Source organism: Coregonus clupeaformis, chromosome 37, assembly GCF_020615455.1.
Source record: "Coregonus clupeaformis isolate EN_2021a chromosome 37, ASM2061545v1, whole genome shotgun sequence".
Lineage (NCBI taxonomy): Eukaryota > Metazoa > Chordata > Actinopteri > Salmoniformes > Salmonidae > Coregonus > Coregonus clupeaformis.
In genome coordinates, this window is record NC_059228.1 from 12,106,900 (window position 1) to 12,114,394 (window position 7,495).

Genomic DNA, 7,495 nt, shown 5'->3' on the forward strand with positions numbered 1-7,495 from the left:
CGATCTTTGTCCCCATGTGCAGTTGCAAACCGTAGTCTGGCTTTTTTATGGCAGTTTTGGAGCAGTGGCTTCTTCCTTGCTGAGCGGCCTTTCAGGTTATGTCGATATAGGACTCATTTTACTCGACCATTGATACACCGCAAGCAAGAGGTTTCTGTTTTTGGTCGCTTTCCCCTGCTCAGACGTTGCCAAGTAATTGACTGTGCAGTCAGGCACCAGATTGCTATAATGCCGCGTTCATGTGCTAGTTAGAACTAAACTGACATTTCGACTTGCTAACTGGTTGTAGTTATACACTTGAATCAGCAAGTCGGACATTTCCCCGTTTCGTAGTTCCGACCAGAGTATGTGAGCGGAGTGGAGCTGGAGCAAGGAGCGGAGTATGCCCAATTTGACTGGAGCACGGAGCGAGATTCCCAAAGGCTGGAGCGTCGGTCTTCTCGCCGGCTCCAATAACAGTAGCATTCACTTCATCAGCTCAGGGCATGCCCTGCCCAGCATGCATTTGTAGTCGACTTCAAATGCCCTTGCTTTATACCCTTGTTTGATCTACTGTCATGGAGTTCGCTAAAAAAATTAACTGATAAGACACACAGGTGCAAAATCAAGGTGACTTACAAAGAATGAGAGTGGCCAACATGGTGTTTAGCATCCCCAGTGGCTCTGCAAGCGCGGAGAGGACATTCTCCACTGCTGACCTGCTCTCCAGGCACCATCGCATGAGCTTGAAGCCACAGACTCTGGCCAAACTGGTGTTTCTAAAAATGAATTCAAAGGCACTGTAGACTGAACCTAATAAGGCATTTTTCATTTAATTTGTATTTAATTCTAAGTAAGTCATAGCCAATATGTGCAATTTATAGACTATAAAGATTTAATACACAAAATGTTGTTTAAATTCTGAGCGCTTAATGTCCCTGACTCCCTACTAACCTAGTGTGACGCACTCGCAAATGCTTCACAATGTATTTCTTTGTAGGCTATAGCCTTGAAATAATAGTCTAAATAATTCATTGTAGCCTATTTGAAATGATGAGCGCTTCTTACATTCACCTTTTCGTGTTTATTATAATAATTTTCATTCAAATCACATGGTTTGGTTTCAATACTTCAAAACCAAATGGTTGGTCCAGGTTGTCACAAATATTGATGGGTGTTGGTTAAATTGTGATTTTAATGAATGGAGCAAAATTGGAGCGGCATTTTTTTTCACGTGAGTGAGGAGCAGATTTTAGTGAAGCGGTTGGAAAGGACGTGGAGCGCCAATCCATGAGCGATGAGCCTGATTTCCTACTGCTCAACTCTGCTCTCAAACTCTGGTTCCGACTAGCATGTGAACCAGGGGAGGCTGGCTCATAATAATGGCTGGAACGGAGCAAATGGAATTGCATCAGCCATTACCACAAGCCCGTCCTCCCCAATTAAGGTGCCACCAACCTCCTGTGATGGGAACTCAGCATAACATATGGGGCATGTTCCACAGCTAAGGCGAAAAGATGCAACAACCAATGGTTGTGTGCCACGTCATCGACTGACAAATTGCTATAACATATGTGGTTAGCTTAGCTCAGTGTTTCCCAACCCTGGTCCTCCTGTACCCCCAACAGTACACATTGTTGTTGTAGCCCTGGACAAACACACCTCATTCAGCTCATTGAGGGCTTGATGATTAGTTGACAAGTTGAATCAGGTGTGCTTGTCCAGGGTTACAATACAAATGTGTACTGTTAGGGGCACTCGAGGACCAGGGTTGGGAAACACTGGCTTAGCTGGTACTTTAAATACTTATCCATGTGTAGTAAGATCTGTCAGGCGTCAGCAACGTCTAAGCATAGGAGGGTCATTCTACAGATTCAGTGACATTTCAGTATTGTCAGTGTCCCAAGATGTACTAGTGTTATAACTTGTCAGAACATTTATCAAACTACACTTAAATTACAACATTTCAAAGTTTTACATGTTTTTAATATGGAGTAGAGAATATGATTTTAAACAGAGATGAATTTCAATACTTATATGTTTGCTTTTCTTAGGAGTATTAAGAATTTCGCCTGTCCCTATTGACCATCATGCAAATGGCGTGACTCATTTTGAGTACACAGTGTTAAATAATAATGCTTTTTTTTATTTTTTATTAATTGTATATGCCCCCTTATTATGCATAATCCATTTTCTCAGCATAAGACATTTTATTTTCTGAGAAATTCAGGCTTTTACCCCTGTCCTTGTATTTCTTTCAACCCCGTAACGCAACAATACCCCCACTCACAATTAAATAATGGTTTGATCCTGTGGACATCATTTATGAGGAAGTGACATCATACAAGTCTTCAGAGAAGCCTGGTGTGACAAGTGGTAAGCTGCTCTCTCACTTTTTATAAATATTTCATGTTTTTTAAGCACATATGGGCTTTGTCAATCTCAGGTATTCAACTCTGATGGGGGGGGGGGGATTCATAGTTAAGATTTTACCAAGAATTGTTTTTATAGCTATGAAGTATAACAATGTCTTTTGTTGAATAAGGCCATGTGGCACACTGCTAGCTGCTAGCATCCCGAATTAGCAACAGATTAGCACAAAATCTTCAACCCTGTCACATTCAACCCCATCACATTTTTCAATGTTACGGGGTTGAATGGCTGTTACAGGTTGAATAGCTGTTAAATCTTAGCAATATTTAATGTATATTGCTTAATACCAATCATATTTTCTTGTTGAATGTTTGTTGTTTACGGTTTTACAGTATCAACTAAAAGTACGAGGAATTTTTGAAAATAATAACTTAAAAAAAGTGACAATTAATTTGTTCTCTCTCCTATATACATTGACATATTTAGGAGTATTATCTGCAAGTTCATGTTCATTTTACTACATAGTGATTAAAAGGATACAATATTTAGTCTTGAAGAGTAAGCAGGTCATTGACTTGACCTTGACCTACAATTTCAGATTCAACAATGGAAAAAACAGCAGCAGAAAGGAAACACACATAGAGAGGAAGGTGAGGGACATCCGCGCGCCGGTGGTCAGGTAATTCTCCTGGAAATGTAAGATCTTTAAGACACGAGGTGGTGGTGGTCATGGACACACAATCAACAGAAAATAAAGTTTTGTTGCTTTAAAGCATAATTTGGTAATGCATAAAAAGACTAGAGAATGTAAATGAAGACTAGTCTAAAAAGACATACAGTATACTGCCTTGGCAACTGGTGCGTGAGGGGTTCATGTTCACTAGCCGACTGGTTTGTACTGACATATTTAGGAGTATTATCTGCAAGTTCACGTTCATTTTACTACATAGTGATTAAAAGGATCCCTTGCTGATCGGGACACTTGTATGTGTAAGCTTCATGAAAACCTGACCTTTGTCGCAGAGAAGCTCAAACAAATTAAGCTTATTGAATCGTCAGTGCTTGAAGATTTAGTTGAAAGTGTGTGTTGTAGTTCCTTGAATAAGCAGTGCATGTACGGTGAATGTGAACAATGCAAGAACCAAACAGTTCCAATGTCAAGCTTGTATGCTGCTGATGAAAATGTTGTCTTTCTCCAGTGGATGGTCAAAGAAAAGCAAAGAAAAAATGAGGAAGGTCAAACAGTAAAAGTCACTGTGAAGGATGAGGTAAACATGACGCAGGAACAACTAGTACAGTTGTTTCATACGCTCCTCTTCAGGTTTCGGAAACATCTTTTCAACATTAAACAGCAGTATGCTTACTGTCGCGAACTCAAGAAAAACATGTCTGCAGATGAGTGCCTTATCCATATTAATTTTTCAGAAAACTTCACCTGCAGATATGGGACAGAGATACAGTCTGTTCACTTTGGTTCATCTCATGAACAGGCCGTCCTCCACACAGGTGTCCTCTACGTTGGACAGAATCAGCAACCAACTTGCTTCACCACCATTTCTCCATCAAGGAATAAGGCTCCTTCTGCTATCTGGGCACACCTCAGTCCTGTGCTTGATGACCTGCAACATACCCACCCCAACATATCAACAGTACACTTCTTCAGCGATGGCCCTTGTACCCAGTACAGGCAAAAAGGCAATTTCTTTCTGTTCAGCACAGAACTGGCCAAGAGGGGCTTGAGGGCAGGGTCTTGGAATTTCTTTGAAGCAGGGCATGGGAAGGGGAGCACCAGATGGTGTTGGTGCAACCCTAAAAGAACCGCAGACAGGCTGATAAGTCAAGGATGTGACATCTCAAATGCTCATACTCTGTACAGGGTCTTAGAGGAGAACAACACTGCCATCAAGCTTTACTTCATTGAAGACGAGGCCATCGAGAAAGCCGTCCAAGGTATGCCAGCCAATTTGCCAGTAGTTCCATCCACAATGCGGATCCACCAAGTTGTTTGTGTGGCTGCAAGGCAAATTGCCTACCGTGATGTAAGCTGTATGTGCACAGTCCACAACAAGAAACTGGAATGCCAGTGTTTCAATACACAACATTTCACATTTACCCCTAAAGTTACATCAGTCGTGTCACAGAGGGAGGTTGATTGGGCAAATCCAGACATATGCGGGAAATGGTGCGTGGCCAAATATGATGACGATTTCTATCCCGGAATAATTCTAGCCACAGATGAATCCCATGTGCAGGTCAAATGCATGTGCTGTGCTGGACCAAATAGGTACTTCTGGCCACTTCTTGATGATATCCTGTGGTATCCATTTGAGGACATCTTGGAACACATTGATCCCCCTAAACCGGTGACTTCTAGGCACATGGAAATACAGAAGGAAGTGTGGGCTAGGCTCTCTCAGTAAAAATGGTGAACAAACTGTAGGCTTACCTATAGGTTATTAATGTTAAGATGTTTGCTTAATGTTCAAACATTCAAACAACACAGACATTCCTGCCATTACTCTGGATATTTCTATGAAATCAATGAAATGTTGTAACTGTTGTTAGTTTATTAATGTGTTTTAATCTGTCTAGATTTCATCTTGATTGTTTAAACTTTAAAAGCTATGTTGACAGTAGTTTAAAATGTTAAAAAATGGCAACATGTGACCTATATAGGTAATCAATGTTAAGATGTTTGCTCAATGTTCCAACAGACTCCTGCCATTATCAGATGGATATTTTTATGAAATCAATGAAATGTTGTTACTGTTATTAGTTCATTAATGTGTTTTACTCTGTCTAGCTTTCATCTAGATTCTTTAGATTTTAAAAGCTATGTTGACAGTAGGTTTAAAAATGTTTAAAATGTTTAAAAAATGGCAACATGTTAGTGATCTCAAAAGATAAAACATATGACACGTGATGCTTTTCACTCAACCCTGTTACATGATTTTCAACCCTGTTGCGGTGCATTCATCCCTGTTACGAGATTATTTTTTTACATTTTTGTATTAAATACACAAAATATAACATCAATAGTGTTTTTATTGTGTGTATTAAATCAGGGTAAATAAGGCTATTTCAATTTTGTCAGGAATTACGCAGCATTCTTGCACATTTCTTGCGAAAATGTGGAGTTAGATTAGACATTTCTTCATCGTAAACTGGAAAGGATGGTGCTGGTCAGTTTTTCTTGATTTTCTCTTTAATTACAATATGCCATTATTTACAAGGGACATCTAAACTGTGAGATTATGCCAGAAGCTGATCTCAAGCTTATTGGAAAAATGAATAGTTGAATAACAAAATGACTGTGACGGGGTTGAATTAAATTGGGACTTGTTTGAGAAAATAATACAGAATAATAACTTAATACTCTACATTGAGATGGGAAAAGGTATTTTCTATCAAGTACACACATTACTTTGTCACATCAAATAAAAAAAAGCTTAAGATTTTAATGTTCATTGTTTCATCCTCCTCAATCACAAAAGGCACCGAATCTGTAGAATGACCCAGGAACACACCCCTAATGTGGTTAGCTGATACAGAAAATACCCATCCAGGCTTTGTAATAGCTGGCATGCTGCAGCAACGCCTGGGTAGAGGGAACACGCCCTGAGTCTGTAAAGGCTTAACATTTCTATATTTCTGAAAGCACTGGGTTTGAGTTGCCTTTTGTGTAATTATCAACAATTTACTTTTGTCTGACTAGTTGAATTCAGACGAGCAGCTTTAGCAATGTCCATTTAAATTAATTTGAGTATGTTCAACAATTTATTAGCCTGGCTACACTGAAAATGTATGTTGCATCAAAAGCTTGGGTCTAAGTAGTGCATACCAATATGGTATAGATTTTAGTAGCCTATCAATCTAATGTAAAATTATAGACAAGTCATATCTTCATAATAGGCTGGTGTTTATTGTCATACCATAATGATCTTTCAGGAGTGAAAAGATAGGAATAGCAGTAAGTTTAGTAACAAGCCTTATGACAGCGGTGTACATTTATTTTTCAGAAACATTTCAAACAGACTATCCACAAAAAACATACCCAGATCCATCCTTTTTTACAGTTCTGGATGCATTTTCATTATTCTTGATACTCTGTGCTCTGTTGTCTCTCCTCTCAACAACCACACAATGTCATCAGATGTCACAACATGCACACCTCAATGTCACCTATGGCACAGAATTTTATATTGTGATAAAAATTAATACAAAAACACAATACACAAAAAATAATGGTGACATAACTACAAAATTACATCTGGAATTTGGTACTATACTGTACATTACATTTCACAGATATTTTATTGATGTTGTAGAATGCTTTATAATTTCCAAAGATGACAAAAATAAAAATATTTTAAAAATGTACTTCAACTGAACTTGTCACCTTTGCTCTTGTTGGATGTTCAAAACCTAGTCCTGAGGTCATCATTGGAAAGGGTAAAGAGACTCGTGGATAGGTTGGAGGAAAAAGCGCACCGCTGGTCAGCCACAGGCAACCTAACAGCTTGGATACAGTGGGAAAAAAACTAAAATGGACAAGATTAAGTTAGAAATAAAAGGAAAACTAATACATAAGAGAACCTTGGAGTGGCCAATCATCTGCTAGCTAACTACTACACTAGAAAAGCTTTAGCAGCAGTGTACAAATAAAAGTTAACTCTTGTTTACATGTAGAATTTCTGTTGGACGTGTACACTTAACAAGTCCAACACTGAACAATAAAATTATCTTCAGCAATTAACAAAAAAATCGAGTGACTATATGTTTTAACAAGACAGGGTCTATGTAAGAATTTCCACTAAACGGAAGACTTTAGCTTAGCTCTCTGGTATCCTTTTTAAACATTTTTACCACCATAATTTACAGGCACAACCTAGTAAGAGGAGGCATTCAAGCAACAGTCTCATATCTCAGAGGATTCGGAGCAGAATGAAAATGCCAGACACACGATATTTCCCAATTGTCTCGTTTATTTTTATTAATTTTTTTCAACAAAATGTATACAATAAAAGTGAAAGCCTGGCATTTTGTGGATAAACATAACATGCTAATCATCAGTATGCTAAAACTTAAAAAGGAAAGTTATATACAGCATTTAATCAAAGTAGATACACCGATAGCAGAATGT